The sequence below is a fragment of the Pristis pectinata genome, chromosome 30 (assembly GCF_009764475.1).
Source record: "Pristis pectinata isolate sPriPec2 chromosome 30, sPriPec2.1.pri, whole genome shotgun sequence".
Lineage (NCBI taxonomy): Eukaryota > Metazoa > Chordata > Chondrichthyes > Rhinopristiformes > Pristidae > Pristis > Pristis pectinata.
Window position 1 is genome coordinate 16,004,846 of NC_067434.1, and position 18,227 is coordinate 16,023,072.

The window sequence follows — 18,227 nt, forward strand, 5'->3', positions numbered from 1 at the left end:
TGTAACCATAATATACTTTGTACTTTTTGCATTTTAAAGCAGAGTACTTGTCTAACTTTTGGTCATAGCATTTCCCATAGTTGAATGTGTCCTCTTTTATGTTAATCAGTTTTAACGTTTATTTTTTCATAATTTACCTCTGATATTATTGAGGATTTGCATAAATAATTTACGTAATCAATCCATGCTTTGGGTGTCCTTGACAGCGCCGTGACTGCAGATTGAGGTGCACCCTGCATTTCTAAAAATATTGGTCCAATAATCATAACTAATTGTAATATGTCATTTATTCCCAATTTGTGCCATTGTTGGCGTATACTTGCATGTTTAATCGTTTGAACGTGTACGGAAAATGAAAGCGCTCCATATGTTGTTACTGTGATCTGGGCTAAATGCAAAGATTGAAACAGTTACAGCGTTGAATCCTGCAACTGGGGAATGACGAGGAACTTCAGACTATACTCCTGTCTCTCATTACCCGACCTGATATTTCGCAAGAACATTTGACTTCGCCAACTCATCAGATGATTGATGAGAAATTAAAGCACTATGTGTATTTGGTCGATACCGAATCTGCTCTTTGCAATTGCATTGTTTTAATCTTTATTTCCCTCCCTCTCTAATTATGATTTTTGTAACTATTTGCACGGTTGCATCTTCCGCTACCATCAGCTTCGCAGGACTTCACCTTTCCTGCAGTCGGTGCGCGCCCCGCCTCGCGGGACGATTGACGGGACCGTGGTCCCGCCCATGCGCCAATCAGCGGCGTCCTCGCCCGTCGCCGGTTGATTGACGCGGCCAGGCCCAATCGCACCTCCGGAGCTCTCCGGTCTTGGGATCTGATTGACAGGAGGTGGCCACCCTGGGGCGTTGATTGACAGGTGGTGGCTGCTCGCAGGTAGCGGGCTGAGCTGGTCGTGCTCCTGTTCCTCGCCTCTCTCACTCCCTGTTCGAGGTGACTGAAGCCCCCCCGTGACAGTTTGCGCTGTGTATGGGCAGATGCTTCGTACAGCAGGTTCTTGAGCTCTTGGCAAGGACGGTGGCGGTGTGGGGCAACAGGTGGCCCGGGTCCTGGACGGTGTTCAGTTCGACACAAGATCGGTAAGAGGGGCTCAGCAGATAGCAGGAGGGACCGGGAACACGGGTGGCGAAATGTATCCGTTACAGACGTATCTGTTTCCCATTGCTTATGAGGTAATTTAGTTGTAACCAGAGCTACCTCTTGTTACTTTGTATCCTGTTCTAAAATGTATCGTTTCCCATTCATCACTTTGTTATTGTTTGGTCCCCCCCCCATTCACCTTTTTTAAAATTTCCTTTTATTTCACCCACTCACGTAAATAAATGACGAGTTTTGCAAACATTGCGAATTTATCATTTTCATAATGTCAGTTTTTTACGGGCGGGCGAGTTTACGAATATCCCATTTTCAATTGAGTCGCGTGAGTTAAAGGGATAAGAAGTAGACTTTTTTTTTGCTGGTCTGATCACGAAGGGCCGAAGGGCCTCTCTGTGTTGTATATTTCCAAGATGCTGCACTAGCTGATCTGGAAATACAGCTTTTCCAAGGATACTGTATTAAGAAGCGGTCGTGTAATATTTATAAACTGTCCTATTTAATTTGCAATGTAGAAAAGTCACAGTATTTAATTCTGCACACCCCTGCAATGAAACTAAAAGGGGGAATACTTGGCACTTATTTCCTCTCCGCGGGTGGATCCCAGCCAACCTCAGGTTATTTAATCTTCTCTCCGAGGGGAGCGAGCGGCGTTTGCGGGCTATTTTGCCGAAACGGACGGGAAGGGTTAACCCGGAGCGGGAGAGGCCAACTCGAACTCCCGGTGCCGGAGCGTCACAGAGTCATCGCTGCGAGATGCAGAGTAGCTGTGCACGCCATTGCATGTACATAGGTTTATTTTCCATCGTAAGTAACTTCCTGAACAGCTGCTGCAGGTGAACAATTGCAGTAGGGGGGATATAAGGGTATTTACTTTTTTTTAATCCCTGCTGTTAACCAGTAGAAAGCGCAAGGCACTGATACACAGCACTGTCAAAACTAATGCATTGCAAACCCTTGGATTGATACTTCAAACATAAAACGCGCGCACAATGGCCGGGGAACTTGCACCGGTTCGCAAGCTTCCGAATCGCCGAACCTGCCAGGACTAATACCGTTTTTTCCGCCGTGTCTTCGGGGAATAGAGGCATTGATTGTAATTGTATATCAATGTATTGCAAAAGAAAAGTGTCGTGTAGAATTTATGTGGAGATGTGCACGGATATTTGTAATCCTGAATCGTAGAATTGCAGTTATGGTAGGCAGGTGAAGATATTTGATGGAGTTATTTTCTGTCGACCTGTTTGAACCAGATATAAAACCTTCCGGATACGTCTTAACTTGTCGAACTAATTTGTCTACATGGTCTCCTCCATTGCAGTGGGAGTGTGTGGAGGTGTTCGATGCTTAATAGCAGTTCATAGCTGCAGAAACGCCAATATCAGATATACGCCTGAACAAATGATCCCAGCTGTTGGCTGGGCTTGCGAGAATTGAGTGGGAAATGAGCTTATTAAATAGGGATATAGCAAAACTCCCAATAACTGTTGTCTGTTGATACTAATCGAGTTATTCATTGATTGGAAGCTGTTTGGGTTGTTGTAGTTAATGATGCTCCTTTATAAATTGTACCCTGCAGGGCTGGCTTTATGCCTTCCTGACTGAATTGAATCTTCATGGCCGGTAACACGTTCTGTGCGTGGGTACTTAGCACAATGGCCGCTCACTTGGCTCTGAGTTAAAGTCCCAGTCCATAGACTTGCCTTACAATTGACCTGGATTTGCACCGCCCTTTCTCCACATCCCCAGGGCACCCCCAAAGTTCTGTGGGGTCAAAGAAGTTCTTCTTCAACTGCAGCCAATGTCATTATATGGGGGACACAGTAAGCTCCCACAAATAGCATTGTGAGAGTGACCAGGTAATGTTCCTGACACCAGGAAGAATCCCTCTGCTGCTTGAAATAACCGTGGGATTTTTGACAGAGCTGAGGGCATCTCATGTTCACTATGGGGTGCACATGTGGTGCGGTCTCCTCTCTCGTCCACAAGACATCGCCTCTATTTCGTTAGGAGTTTGAGGAGATTTGGTATGTCACCAAAGACTCTTACAAATTTCTATAGATGTACGGTGGAGAGCATTCTGACTAGTTGCATCACAGCTTGGTATGGAGGCTCCAGTGCACAGGATCGCAAGAGGCTGCAGAGGGTTGTAGACTCAGCCAGTTCCATCATGGGCACAACCCACCCCACCACTGAGGACACCTTCAAGAGGCGGTGCCTCAAGAAGGCAGCATCCATCACTAAGGTCCCTCCCCATCTGGGACATGCCCTCTTCTCGTTACTACCATTGAGGAGGTGGTACAGGAGCCTGAAGACCCACACTCAATGATTCAGGACCAGCTTCTTCCCCTCTGCCATCAGATTTCTGAACGGTCCATGAACACTACACCATTATTCCTTTTTTTTGCACTACTTAGTTTGTAATTTTAGTAATTTTTGTTTTTACACCGTACTGCTGCCGCAAAACAACAAATTTCATGACGTACAAGTCAGTGATAATAAATCTGATTCTATGTATTGCTCCCTTCAGTACTGCACTGAGGTTAGCATTAGTTTTGCAATGACTTGGTTTATTAGTTTATTATTATTGTCATGTGTACTGAGATATGGTGGAGAAACTTTGTGTGCTATTCAGGCAGAGCTTGCCATACATATGTACATCAAGGTAGTATAAAGAAAACACTTCATATTTCAAATATTTAATAAATGCCCTTTTAGCTGTAATGGGCTTAATATTCTGAGATCATGAAAGCTGCAACATAAATGCAAGTTATTTTTCATAGCTTTGAGAAATATTGGCTGTTGCATCTTTTATATTCACAGTCTATAACATGGATTCAAGATCTGGTAGATGTGTGAAACGATGCCAACTTGGAGCTGGGATGCTGGGCTGATTTGGGTGTGAGTTGCTATGCTCCTGTCGAGCCTCGTCACCCTTAACAACACCAACATTTTAAATAACCTGTTAAAGATAACCTGCTCTGGGGTAGTTTGCAGCGAAAAGGTATTTATTTACTAATACCAGATTTAAGAATTCATTTTTTTTGGGTGTATAAACAAACAGTTGATCATAATTTTAGGTTTGTTTTCTGGCACTGCATACTGGCTTTATTTGAGATTGGTGCACAGTCCTTAAACAACTTAAGTTTAGATTTTTAGCAAATTGTACTTTGCAATTAAATTTAATGCAACGTGCTGAATAGTTATAGGATGATACTGCACAGAAAGGCCACTTGGCCCATCACATCCCTGCTAGCTTTTTGAAAGCTCCATCTAATTAATCAGAGGAGAAGACAAGTGGTTAGCAGGTCATAATGGTATCTATGGAGATTTTCATGTTGCAGAGAACCTTGTATTCAGAATGTCACCAGAGCTGGCAGAAGGGAAGTCATTGTTGTCTTAGGCTGGGACCGAGGACGATTTGCTTTCAGTTCATTTCTGAAGAGTGGAAGACGCTGTGCGTGAATTCTTTCGACATGGCAAGGCCATTGCAAACCACGCCATCCAGATGGAATGAGATCTTGGTCTAGTGGCAAGGAAGTCTAAGGTATTGGAGACTGGGTTCTACTGCACAGATGTGTCCACACATCTACTATGGCCCTGTCTTCACATGCACGCTTTTACCTTGGTCATGTATCCTATTCCTCAGTCATCCCTCCTCCAGTCCATCCCACCCCCGGGTGTAATATTTAAGGCAAGTGGCATCACCTTATGGAGAAACAGGTGCATTTCTTGCAACAGTGAAGAGAGAGGTTATACTCCACCACCCTCTTCTGTCTGGCGGAACTGGTTCTCACCCTTAACAAATTTTCTCCCGGCTCCTCCCACTTTGTCCAAACCAAAGGTGTAGCTGTGGGTACTCGCATGAGCCCCAGCTATGCCTGCTTCTCTGTCGGCTACGTGGAACAGTCCATGTTCCAAGCCTACACCAGTAACGCCCCCCAACTCTTTCTCCGCTACTTTGTTGACTGCATTGGGGCTGCTTCCTGCACCCGTGCTTTGCTCATCAATTTCATCAACTTTGCCTCCAACTTCCACGCTGCCCTCAGATTCACTTGGTCAGTCTCCGACACTCTCTCCACTTTCTGCATCTCTCTGTCTCCAACTCCAGCGACAGATTAACCACAGACATCTTCTACAAACCCACTGACTCCCATAGTTACCTTGACTACACCTTTTCCCACCCTGTCACTTGTAAGGACGCCATCCCCTTCTCCCAGTTCCTCTGCCTCCGCTGCATCTTTTCCCATGTTGAGGCTTTCCATTAACAGGTGTTTCCCTTCCATCACCATCAATGCTGCCCTTACCCATATCTCCTTCATTTCCCACATGTCTGCCCTCGCCCTCGCCCTCTCCCCCGCCGACATAAGAGAGAGGGTTCACCTTGTCCTCACCTACCACCCCACGAGCCTCCGTATCCAACACGTCATTTGCTGCAAACTTCTGCCACGTCCAATGGGATCCTACCACCAGGCACATCTTCCCCTCACCCCCCTCTCCACTTTCCTTAGGGACTGCTCCCTCTGTGACTCCCTTGTCCACTTGTCCCTCCCCCCTGATACCCCCTCCCCCCCGGCACTTACATCTGCACCTGCACCAAGTGCCTCACCTGGCCCTAAACCTCCTCCCTCGCCACCATTCATGGTCACAGACAATCCTTCCAGGTGAGGCAGCACTTCACCTGTGAGTCCGAGGGTGTCATTTGTTGCATCTGCTGCTCCCGGTGCAGCTTCCTGTACATCGGTGAGACCCGATGCAGATTGGGTGACCGCTTTGTCGAGCACCTTCGTTCCGTCTGCCGCAACAGCCAGGACCTCCTGGTGGCCACCCACTTCAATTCCACATCCCACTCCCATACTGACCTCTCTATCCATGCCCTCCTCTACTGCCATGTTGAGGCCAGACGCAGGTTGAAGGAACAACACCTCATATTCTGCTTTGATGTCTCCAGCCTGACGGCCTCAACATTGATTTCGCTAACTTCCAGTAACCCCACCCCACTCCTTTGACTTCCTGTGGCTCCTTTCCCCTGCCTTGATGACCTGCCCGTCTCCTCTCCTCCCCTCCTCCATCCTTTTATTCCATGGTCCACTGCCCTCTCCTACTGGATTCCTTCTCCTTCAGCCCTTTGCCTCTTCTACCTATTACATCTTCTCCTCCTCCACCCACCTATCTCCCCCCGTCCCCCTCACCTGGACGTGCCTAACACCTTATCTCATCCATCCCCTGCTTGCATGTGCTCCTCCCCTTCTTTCACCCCCCCCCTTCTTATTCTGGCTTCTGCCCTTTTCCTTTCCAGTCCTGATGAAGGGTCTCAGTCCGAAACGTCAACTGTTTATCTATTGGACTATTTCCCTCCATGGATGCTGCCCGACCTACTGAGTTCCTCCAGCACTTTTGTGTATTGGTTATACTCGCAAACTGCATTTGTTGGATAATTGAAATAAATTGATTTGACAAGAAGTGTAATGTAATTGCATTTCCTGAGAGCAGGTTGTAAAGTTTTCAGTAAATGGACATCTGATCACCTGAGTGGAACCTGATAGATTCCACCACCAGTGAGTCGTCCTGTTCTGGTCAAGGTGCATCTCTGAGATGTCAGCTGTAGCTCCATGGATGGCACTTTCATCTGACTCGGAATGTTTTTTGTGTTCAGATCCATCTCCTGAAACTGATTGTAGAGTACTAGTGCATCATGGAATGTGCAACATTGCTTGATGTTCAGCTGAAGTCTCCCTCTCTCTCAAATGGATGTAAAGATGTCATGGTGTGATTTTTGAAGAACTACAGCAGAGTTTTCCCTGGCATTCTTCACACGTCACTTAAAAGTTCCTCCAGTTGCTGTCATGTTGCTGATCTAGTCCTGATCAGATTGCTTTTCATGGGAGCTTGCTGTGTGCAGATCAGCTGCTGTGCTGCTTGCTTTGCAGTTGAAGAACTTTGGTTTAACACCAAGCTGTCTTGAAAAAGTTGTGAAAGGAACTAGTGAAATGTATATTATAAGCACTTTGTGTTATTAATTGCACATTTGCACCATGCGGGAACTTGGTGTGCAGACTGTTTGCCTATGTCTTAATAGTGACAACACTTCAAGACCTGCATTGCCTATGAAATGCTGTTGGTTAAATGCAAATTACTTTGCCTCCAAAATATACTGTTTTTCAAAGAATTGTTTCACATTTCTGTAAATGTGGTATGTGACTTGCTCCTGTTGCTTAACCAAGTAGATTAGAGCCACTTTTCTGTGAGGTCTATATGTTTGGTTTGGCAGTGATACCACATAATAAGATTAAAAGTCTATTGTGCCAAGTGCAAAAGGCTTGCAGAAGTTCAACAAAATGTTGGGAGTAACATGATGAACTGGTGTGAGATATTACAGCTATCATTGACTGGTCACTGTACAATCTCCGAGAGGAAAGCTGGGGATTGTGTCTGCAAGTGGGAGAAGCCTTGACCATGCTTGAGAAGGAAAAATCCCATAAATGATCAGGTTAAGTTGCTTAAACATGCAACACAATAGTTCTTCAAACAGCTCTGACCAAGATTGAACTCCCTGATACCCATTGTCATTTATCTAACCCCAATCTCCAAGATCACAGCATTCTCCAATTCTGGCCTTTTGAGCATCCCTAAATTTAATTGCTCCACCATTAGCAGATGTGCCTTAAATTGAAGCTCTGGAAATCCCTCCCCTTAATCCCTTTCCTTACCAAAAACTCATTATCCCACCATGTTTGTGGGAGATCGCTACACCCAATATTGGAAACAGTAGCCAGTTTGCAATGACTTGCTGTCTGTGAGACGGCTTGGGACTTGCTGCATTTTGTTTTAACTTGGGCCTAACTTGTTCATCTGCACTAATATCCCCTATTGTGGCTAGGTGCCAAATTTTGCTGCTTAACACACCTGTGAAGCACTTGGGAACATTTTAAAGTGTTAAATCCACTGATGTTGGCTGAGTGAATAAAACTGCTCGTGCTAAACGACACAGTGGAAGTGTAACCTGGGTTGCATGTAAACTAGCATGTCAGTCTTGAGAAATGATGACATTGTTGAGGGTCAGTGTGTTGACTTGCCTTGCTCAAAGGGAGAGAGATTTTTAACCGTGTTTTGTCAAACATTTACTGATTCATTCCTGTCCCTTATGTTGCAGTGTTCTATTCCCAGTTAGTTAGCAAAGGGGTGGATGACCCCACTTTATTTATCCACTGGTCTTAAGGGTGGCATTTATTAATTATTTCCAAGTTTACTTAAACTGAAAGTCAACTGTGGTTGTCTGGAGTTGCATATTACAGAACAAGAAAAGGTAGGCAAACTTCCTTCCTTGCAGAGGATGTGAGAACCATGCTTTTTTGTAGTAACCTGGCAATTTCATTGTTACCAGTACTGATCTATCTTGGGAGTTCAGGTCTCCGGGTACCTGTGCAGTGGTTTAACCACTCCCTATTGTATCCATCATGCATGCACTGTTCCTCTGGAAATTGGTGTTCAGAGACACATCAGCACAGCTTATTTAACGTGCCCCTCTCTCTTTCCATGATGTGCAGCACCTTGGCTGGTGAAAGTGAATTCTGACATGACTAAATGTGTGACTTCATGCCTAAAGTAAACATTAGCATTCAGTATCGATACAGAGCAATATATTTGTAGACTGCAACGTGTTCAAATATTATTGCATCACCTCATCATTTGGTGAATTAATTGGGTGCTTTAGGAAAATAAGACTCTGAGAATGTTTGAGTGTTTGTTCGTATGAACCAATCTGACTTAAACATTTATAAGTGATGCCTATTTCTCTCGCTCATGCTATTCCCCTATTTCACTCTTTGCCCTCTTTCGCTCCCCTCCCCGGCCTGTTTTATTCCCTCCCCACCTCCTCACAACCTTGTATTGAATGGGGACCATTCAGAATGAATATTGCTTAAGTGGTACTTGATGGGTTGATTTTTCTATTAATAAGCTTCATTTTAATGTCTTTTCTCCTGAAGAAGGGTCTCTTCAGAGGAATAGCACTGCATACAATTCTATTAATGTGACTTAGGGTACTTTGAATACAGTTGCATATATGTATCAATTCTCTTGCATCAGGTTTTGAGCCTCTGAACTGAAAAGGGGTCTACTACTTGAATTGCAATGAGAAAGCTGTTTCTGTAACTGAAGCAAGGGATCCCTGGAGGATGTCAGTGTGTCACTTGCCATTTAGGAGTAAACTATAAGGAGAATTGACGTGGCACAGAACTGACCTGATCTGGACTATGCTGTTGGATTAGGCTCCGTTGCGGAAAGTAAGACTTGAATTGTAAATTTGTCGGAAGCTACTAACTGAGAGGAACGGAAGGAGAGCATCAAAGGCGATCGAGGATCCATTGATGTCCCAAGAGATGAGGACAGCTGTGTCCCAGCAGTGTTGAATGCTGAGCTTGTGCTGTTCGTTTTGAATGTGGTAGTGCAGGGTAAAACCGGATAAATAGATCAGGAGAGCTTTTGTATCTCCCTGAAATGCTTCTTCCACACTGAGCATTGTTACAGATATCACGATCAGACTGTACTAATCTGTCGCTTCTGCAATAATTGCTCTGCTTGCATTCAAAAATAAAATTGGACGGACTTCGATTCCACAGGGGGTGGCTGGCTAAAGGCTTTGTTGTAGGGGGAGGAGGAGAAAGAAGTATTCCTCAAGTTATTTTGCTTCAGGTTCCCTGTGTTCTTTGAACCAGGACAGGTGAGTGAATGGATATCTGTACCCAGAGGGTGGTGAGAATGTGGAGCTGAAGGGAATGACTGCAGTGAAAAGCAGGTATTGGGTTAAGGAGAAGCTTGTGAGATGGAAGGGAGTTTGGGGATGGGGTTCGGTGAGCTGAGGCTTGTAATCAAAACAAATTTGCATCATAACTAAGACCAATATTTTCTACTCGGGTAGGGTCAGATGATTCTATCCCACCTCATCCAAGCCTTTCTTATGAACTTGACCTTTCCAGCAGGCTCCTTCAATCAACACTCAGTAAATTGGAGAGCTTGCAAGAATACTGTCCATACCCTAAGTTGCCCCATGTATTGTTACTCATCTCTACTTACTGAGGTACCTGATAGACCAAGTAGGACTTCCTGTATAGTCTCCCGAACCCCATTGCTGATTCTGTCCTTGGCTGAAAGACCAGCCAAGGATAGTCCACTCCATTTTCTTGCCCTACTTCCCTTACTGATGGTTCATACATGAGTGGGCATATTTACTTTCCTTTTTCTGGTGCCTCATCTGGACTCTACACAGATCTTGTGCACAAAGAACCATATTAAGCATAGCCTGGTGTGCACATAAGTGTGATGGCTATATCGTGCTTCACTGGGGTAGCTGACTTTGGTAACTGAGATGGTGGACCTCAGCATGAACTCACCAGTGGAGTCCAAGCTTCAATTTGTCTCTTCATACAGCACATATTTCTCTGCATGTGTCTGAAGATGGTGCCTTGCCTATGATGTACTATTGATGCACATTTATGTCGTACCATGCCTCTTAATACATCTTGTGCTTTACGCGCATTGAATTCTTTTGAAGTGCCCTTGAAGTATATATGTACATAGAACATTACTAATGTAATAGAACGTTATAGAAACCACGATGTTGTGCCAACCTGTTAGCCCACTCTAAGATCAATCTAACCATTCCCTCCCACATACTCCTCAATTTCTTATCACCCATGTGCCTATCTAAGAGTCTCTTAAATGTCCCTAATATATCTGCCTCTACCAGCACCCCGGTAGCATGTTCCATGCACCCACCACTCTCTGTGTGTACTTAAAAAAAAAAACTTGCCTCTGATATCCCCCTCCTGTCAATGTCTTGTTGTAGCCCTCGACAACCTTCTACACTATCCGCAACACCACCAACCTTCATGTCATCTGCAAACTTAATAACCTACCCTTCCACTTCCTCATCCAAGTCATTTATAAAAATCACAGCGATCAGGGGTCCCAGACCACATCGCTGTGGAATGCTACTGGTCACCGACCTCCAGGCAGAATATGCTCCATCTATTACTACCCTCTGTCTTCTATGGGCAAGCCAATTCTGAATCTACACAGCCAAGTTTCCCTGGATCCCATGCCTCCTGATCTTTTGAATGAGCCTATCATGGGGAACCTTATCAAATGCCTTACTAAAGTCCATATACACCACATTCACTGCTCTACCCTCATCAATGTGTTTTGTCGCATCCTCAATTCAATCGGGCTCGTGAGGCATGACCTATCCCTCACAAAGCCATACTGACTATCCCTAATCAGACGATGCTTCTCCAAATGCTCATAAATCCTGTCCCTAGGAATCTATTCCAATAATTTGCCCACCACTGAAGTAAGACTCATTGGTCTATAATTTGAATGGTGATCCCTACTCCCTTTCTTGAACAAAGGAATAACATTTGCCACCTTCCAATCATCTGGTGGTACTCCTGTGGCCGGTGAGGATGCCAAGGGCTCAGAACTCTCTTCCCTCTCTTCCCATAGTGTCCTGGGATATATCCCGTCCAGCCCCGGGGACTTGTCTATCCTAATGTTTTTCAAAAGTTCCAGCACATCCTCCTCCTCAAGTGACATGTTCAAGTTCATCAGTCTGTTTTACGCTGCCTCACAAACGTCTAGTTCTCTCACAGGTGAATACTGAAGCGAAGTATTCATTAAGGACTTCCCCTACCACCTCCAACTTCAGGCACACGTTTCCTTCTCTATCCCTAATTGGCCCTACCTTCACAGTCCTACCCCCGTCCCACCCCCGTCCCGACGGCCCTCTTGTTCTTCGCATATGAGTAGAAAGTCTTGGGGTTTTCCTCAATCCTACTTGCCAAGGCCTTCTCATGCCCCCTTCTAGCTCTCCTACGTTCATTCTTAAGCTCCTTCCTTGCTACCTTGTAACTCTCTAGAGCCCTGTCTGATCCTTCCTAAACCTTAAGTTTCTTTCTTCCTCTTCACTAGATATTTCACATCTCTTGTCAAACCTGGTTCCATCACCCTACTATCCTTTTCCTGCCTCAATGGGACAAACCTATCCAGAACCCCCGCAAGTGATCTCTAAACAACCTCCACACTTCCATTGTGCATTTCCTGAGTACATCTGCTCCCAATTTACTCTCCCAAGTTCCTGCCTAATAGCATCATAGTTCCCCCTCCCATAATTAAATACTTTCCCATACCATCTGCTCCTATCCCTCTCCAAGGCAAGGGTAAAGATCAAGGAGTTGTGGTCACTGTCTCCAAGATGCTCATCCACCTAGAGATCTGACACCTGATCAGGTTCATTGCCCAGTACCAGCTCCAGAATGGCCTGTCCTTTAGTTGGCCTGACTACATATTATCGTTGGGAATCCTTCTTGGAAGCACCTAACCAATTTTGCCCCATCCAAACCTTTCGCACTAAGGAGGTGCCAATCAATATTAGGGAAGTTGTAATCACTCATGACGACAACCCTGTTATTTTTGCACTTTTCCAAAATCTGCCTCCCGATTGGTTCCTCAGTGTCTCTGCTGCTATTGGGGTGGAGGAGGGGGTGTCTATAGAATACTACCAATAGAGTAATTTGTCCCTTCATGTTTCTGACCTCCACACACACACACAGACTCAGTAGACGATCCCTCCAGGACGTCATCCCTCTCTACAGCTGTGATTAGCAATGGCGCTCCCTCCACCTCTTTTACCTCCCCCGTCCCTTTTGAAACATCTAAACTCCAGAACATCCAGCAGCCATTCCTGCCCTTGTGACAGCCAAGTCTCTGTAATGGCCATATCATCGTAGTTCCATGCTGTAAGTTCATCACCCTTGTTCCTGATACTACTTGCATTAAAATAGACACACTTCAACCCGTCCAACTGACTGTAATTTTGCCCAATCAAATGCTTATCCGTCCTCACAGTCTCTACGTGCTGCATCAACCTGTACGCAACTGCCCCATCCTCTGAGCTATCATTCAGGTTCCCATCCCCCTGCCAAACCAGTTTAAATCGTCTGCAACAGTCCTAGCAAACCTGCTGGCAAGGATATTGGTCCCCCTCCAGTTCAGGTGTAACCTATCCCTTTTGTACAGGTTATTCCTTCCCCAGAAGAGATCCCAATGATCCACAAATCTGAAACCCTGCCCCCTGCACCAATTTCTCAGCCACATTCATCTGCCAAATCAACCTCTTCTTACCCTCACTGGCACGTGGCACAGGCAGCAATCCAGAGATTACTACCTTTGATGTCCTACTTTTCAGCTTCCTACCTAGTTCCCAATATTCACTTTTCAGGACCTCATCCTTTTTCCTTTCTACATCGTTGGTACCAATGTGTACCACAACTTCTGGCTGCTCTTCCTCCCCCTTCAGAATGCTGTGGACCCGATCTGAGATGTCCCTGACCCTGGCATCTGGGAGGCAACATACCACCTGGGAGTCTCTTGCATGTCCACAGAATATCCTGTCTGCTCCCCTAACGATAGTGTCCCCTATCACTGTTGCTCTCCTCTTCTTCCCCCACCACCCCCCCTCCCCTTTTGAGCCTCAATGCCAGTGACCTGACTGCTGTGGCTTTCTCCCGCTAGGTTGCTTCCCCCTCCAACAGTACTCAAAGCGGTATGACTGTTATTGAGGGGAATGGCCACAGGGGTACTCTGCACTATCTGCCTATTCCCTTCCCCTCCACTGACAGTCGCCCAGCTACCTGCGTCCTGCAACTTAAATGTGGCTACCTCTCTGTAGCTTTTATCTATCACCTCCTCATTCTCCCATATGAGCCGACAGTCATCCAGCTGCAGCTCCGGTTCCCCAACACGGTCTGTAAGGAGCTGCAGCTGGATACACCTCCCGCTGATGTAGCTATCAGGGAGACTTGAGATCTCCCAGATCTCCGACATCTGGCAGGAAGAACACACTACTGACCCTGGATCCGTTGTCACTACTTTAGCTGGGCACTAGAGACCGAGAGCGCTGCTTCTCGCTCCAAGTCACGGCCCTTGCGATCTGGAAAAGAGTAATTTGACAGATTAACCCTGCCAGTAGCAATGTTGACGATGCCCGGTTATTGGTGACTGAGAGAAGTGTTGATAGAAAATTAGTGACATAGCTCATTCTTTAAACAGCAATGGGACCTTGAACAGGGCAATAGGAATTGCTGGATGAAAAAGGCCAGTGTACAACTTGAGCAACTTCTACTAACTTGACAGTTGGTCAATACAATAATGGATTTGTTGACTAATAGTAATCAATCTCTCTCAATTTAACGTCCATTTAATATCTCATCTAAAAGGCAATTCCTCCAGCAAAGCAGAACACTGCCAGTATTAATATGTTGTGTGAAAAATATTTAATTTTCCTTTCGATATTCTGGTTACTTCATTACATGTCCTGCAGGCTTGTCAATGCAAAGCATCTGCTGCTTGACTGGCTTCTGTGACAGGAGGATCCACTAATTCTTTCTTTTGATTTGTTAGTAGCTGAGTTTTTTCTTTGATAATTTAGCCACCAGTGCTGGTACCCTAAAACTCCAATAATCCAGCTCTTTGGGGCTTTGGTGCCAGGCTAGCAGATTTTCTGGACTACTGGATGTTACGCCTACTAATATCACTACACGCTTGTAACTTGTAAAATATAGTGGTGTAATAATGTAGCGAACCCGGTGAGTTTAAAGGGACCACTCCGAAACAGAACCTGGTGAATTTCAGCTTTTGTGTTTCAACTTGTCATTCCAGGCTTGTCTCCAGCTGCAAAACTGCCCATGTTCCTGCTCCCAGCCCTGGCTGCACACCCGGCTGGTGTTCCAGACTAATGAGTGGGCTAAATGCAGCTATGTAGGACCCTGGTCAGACCCCACTTGGAGTACTGTGCTCAGTTCTGGTCACCTCACTGCCGGAAGGATGTGGAAGCCATGGAAAGGGTGCAGAGGAGATTTACAAGAATGCTGCCTGGATTGGGGAGCATGCCTTATGAAAACAGGTTGAGGGAACTCAGCCTTTTCTCCTTGGAGTGACAGAGGATGAGGGGGGGCCTGATAGAGGTGTATAAGATGATGAGAGGCATTGATCGTATGGATAGTCAGAGGCTTTTTCCCAGGGCTGAAATGGTTGCCACAAGAGGACATAAGTTTAAGATGCTGGGAAAAAGGTATAGGGGTAAGTTTCTTACTCAGAGTGGTGAGTGCGTGGAATGGGCTGCCGGCAACGGTAGTGGAGGCGGATACTATAGGGTCTTTTAAGATACTTTTGGATAGGTACATGGAGCTGAGAAACATAGTGGGCTTTGGGTAAGCCTAGTAATTTCTAATGTAGGGACTTGTTCAGCACAGCTTTGTGGGCCAAAGGGCCTGAATTGTGCTGCAGGTTTGCTATGTTCTAAATGCCGAATCATTGGGATTTAGTCATAGAGTAATACAGCATCGGCCCAATTTGTCCATGCCAACATGGTGCCCACCAAGCTAGTTGCATTTGGCCCATATCTCTTTTTTAAAAACCCTCTTATCCAGGTATTTATGCAAATGTGTTTTAAATACTATGTCTTTCAAATATCCAAAATTTCTGAACAACTGGATCATGAATTATTGGAGCTTTGCTCTGTTCTGCTTATGGAGAATTGACCACACACAACACATTGAGCTGCTATTACGACCTGCATTTTGATCCCTTCCAATACATTCTGAATAGGATTATGCATTGGGCAACCTTTTATAGTTCGTAAAAGAAGACTTTTATTTCAACAACACTTTTCACAACATTCCAAATTGCTTTGCGGTCAATTACCTCCTTTCTCAAGTGAAGTGATAGCATTTAAAACACAATAGCTATACGCACACAGCAAATTCTCTCTGGTAGTGATGTTATAGTTACCAGGTGCAGTGTTGTTGGATTAATATTGGCAGGACATGGAAGAGCTTCACAGCTGCGAAGCTCTTCCATGTCCTGCCAAGTTAGAACTACTGTCTTTTTCTGTTGATTGGTGCATGGTCAGGGATTAATCTGAGTCAGATCTATGCTCCAAATGGTTGACCCATATTTTCCTTTGGCCTGCACTTTGCACTGTGTGTGATAGGTTATTATATTAAATGAGACTAAGGTAAGCAGCAACTCTTGGAGTCTACGCATGCAAAGTTGAAAGAGAAAGTTCAGAAGCTGCATCTAATTTGCCACTCTTCACACAGTGCTGCACAGCATCCTGCTGTTTGACTTGGTCGTGAAATTCACGCAAGGCTGTGAAATTGTGGCCAACACATTAAAAGCATTTGTGGTGTGTGCATTTAGGTGTAAGTGAACAATTGCTGATAAGTTATAATTACTGCCAAATTACTTAGAGGCTTTAAGTCATACAATGCAGAAATGGGTCCTTCATCCCACCATGTCCACACCAAGTAGCCATCTGTACTAATTCCTCTAAACTGCTCAAGTTATTGCAAACAAAAATGATGTCTCATTCCAACAGAGCTGATAGTTAAGAAACGTTTTTTATTTTCTTTTAGTCTAGTCTTGGTTTTGCTCTTTATTTTGCTTTCTCTACATGACTTGAATCTATATTTTCTTCCTGATTTAGATTCTGTGTAATTATAATGAGGCTTCATCTCTATGACTGAAAAACATGTTGCAGATTTCTTTCCATCTTTCCTACAGAGGATGAGATGATTGCTAATGGCAAGACCACACTCTCAAATGCCTGAGATAAAACTGAAGGGATTGTAGTCATTGTGACATTGTGCCCTCACGCCAACAACAAATGGAAGTTGATAGTCATGGCTTCCTTCACAAAGTAATATGAAATTGGAAAAACAAAATCCAGTGATATGACCAAGTCATATTTTAATAGTGAATCACATTACTGAGACTTTAAACATGCCATCTGGTTAAGTGCACGTAGTTCACTGAGCAGCAATGGCAAGCTGTTAAATGCAGATATTGAGAACTTGCTCCTGAAAAATGAGTTCTCTGTTAAACCTTTGTTGCCAGAGAGTTTGTATTGCCCCAGGATTCCATGAGATGCTTCTAATGAACAGTGTCAGGAGTTGAACACATGAAAGAACAAGGGAGATGCATTCTGCCAAGGTTGAGAAGCAATGTATGTTATGACATAATAGGTCAGTGTTCTCTTGGGTGAAGAGATTGTCTTTTGAGAAAAGATTGGGCTTGTACTTATTGGAATTCCTAATGAAGATATAAAACTCTGCAGGGGCTTGATCTGATAGATGGTAATACAGTGTTCCCACTCATGAGATGGTGGTTAAAATCTAGAACTCTAGGCTGACATCGTTTCAGAATAAAGGTTACTAATTTCAACGTGTGGAAGAAGTTCTTGGAGAATACAAAGGTTCGCAAACCTATCTCGGGCAGCTGTGGAGGCTGAATCATTGAACGTGAGAGATTTTTGGTCTAGAGGGGAAATGAGAGTAATGGATTTATCAGGAAAAGGGAAGTTGAAACCGTGATCTTTACAAATGACAGGCTGGGCTGAAGGGCCATGTGGCCGACTTCTGCTTTGGTTTCTTTTATTCTTGTGTGCATTAAATTTTCTCAAAGCATTATATTGGATATTTATTTTTAAAGCACTCAACTTTTCAATGTTAGCTGGACGTTTGGTTGCAGCATTCATGCCCAAGGTCAGACTCGTGTCCCACTCCAGGGTTTGGGGCGCAATCAATGCTGCTCCTTGGCTGGACCGCTGAAGGAATGCTGTTGTTGTTGGAGGTGCCGTCTTTAGGATGAACTTTTAATCTGAAGGTTCCTGAAAGGTCCATCAGAAAAAGGGAACATTTGTCCTAAAACAAACACTATCAAAACACATTTCATGGCTACTTGAGAAATTTGGTGCCAAAATTGGTTATGTTCATTTATGTGTCTTTAATTTCCATTTATTGACTGTTTAAGTTCAGTCTCAAGTTTTAAATCCATGAAGCAAGTTTATTAAACTATTGCTCCTCCCAAGAAACTATATGAATGCAGAGATATTTTTCAATATCACCAAGCTCAATAAACTTCAAATGTTGCTTATTAATGTCCCACTTATATTGTTTTTAAATATGCATTTATTCTTAGAAACCATAAGGAATGTATAATTTGTTTCAATTCAATCTTCAGTGTAATTAAAGCTAAGAGATTAGTGGGCCCT

General features: G+C 44.5%; 1 protein-coding gene across 1 annotated transcript in view; it reads left to right on the plus strand.

Annotated features, from left to right (window-relative positions):
* The first annotated feature begins 909 nt into the window (after positions 1-909).
* The window catches only part of cdh23 (cadherin-related 23), a 710,459-nt gene continuing 693,141 nt past the window's right edge, over positions 910-18,227 (plus strand). The window contains 1 exon segment of the mRNA XM_052041602.1: positions 910-1,101. The gene's annotated coding sequence lies outside the window, so the exon portion shown is untranslated.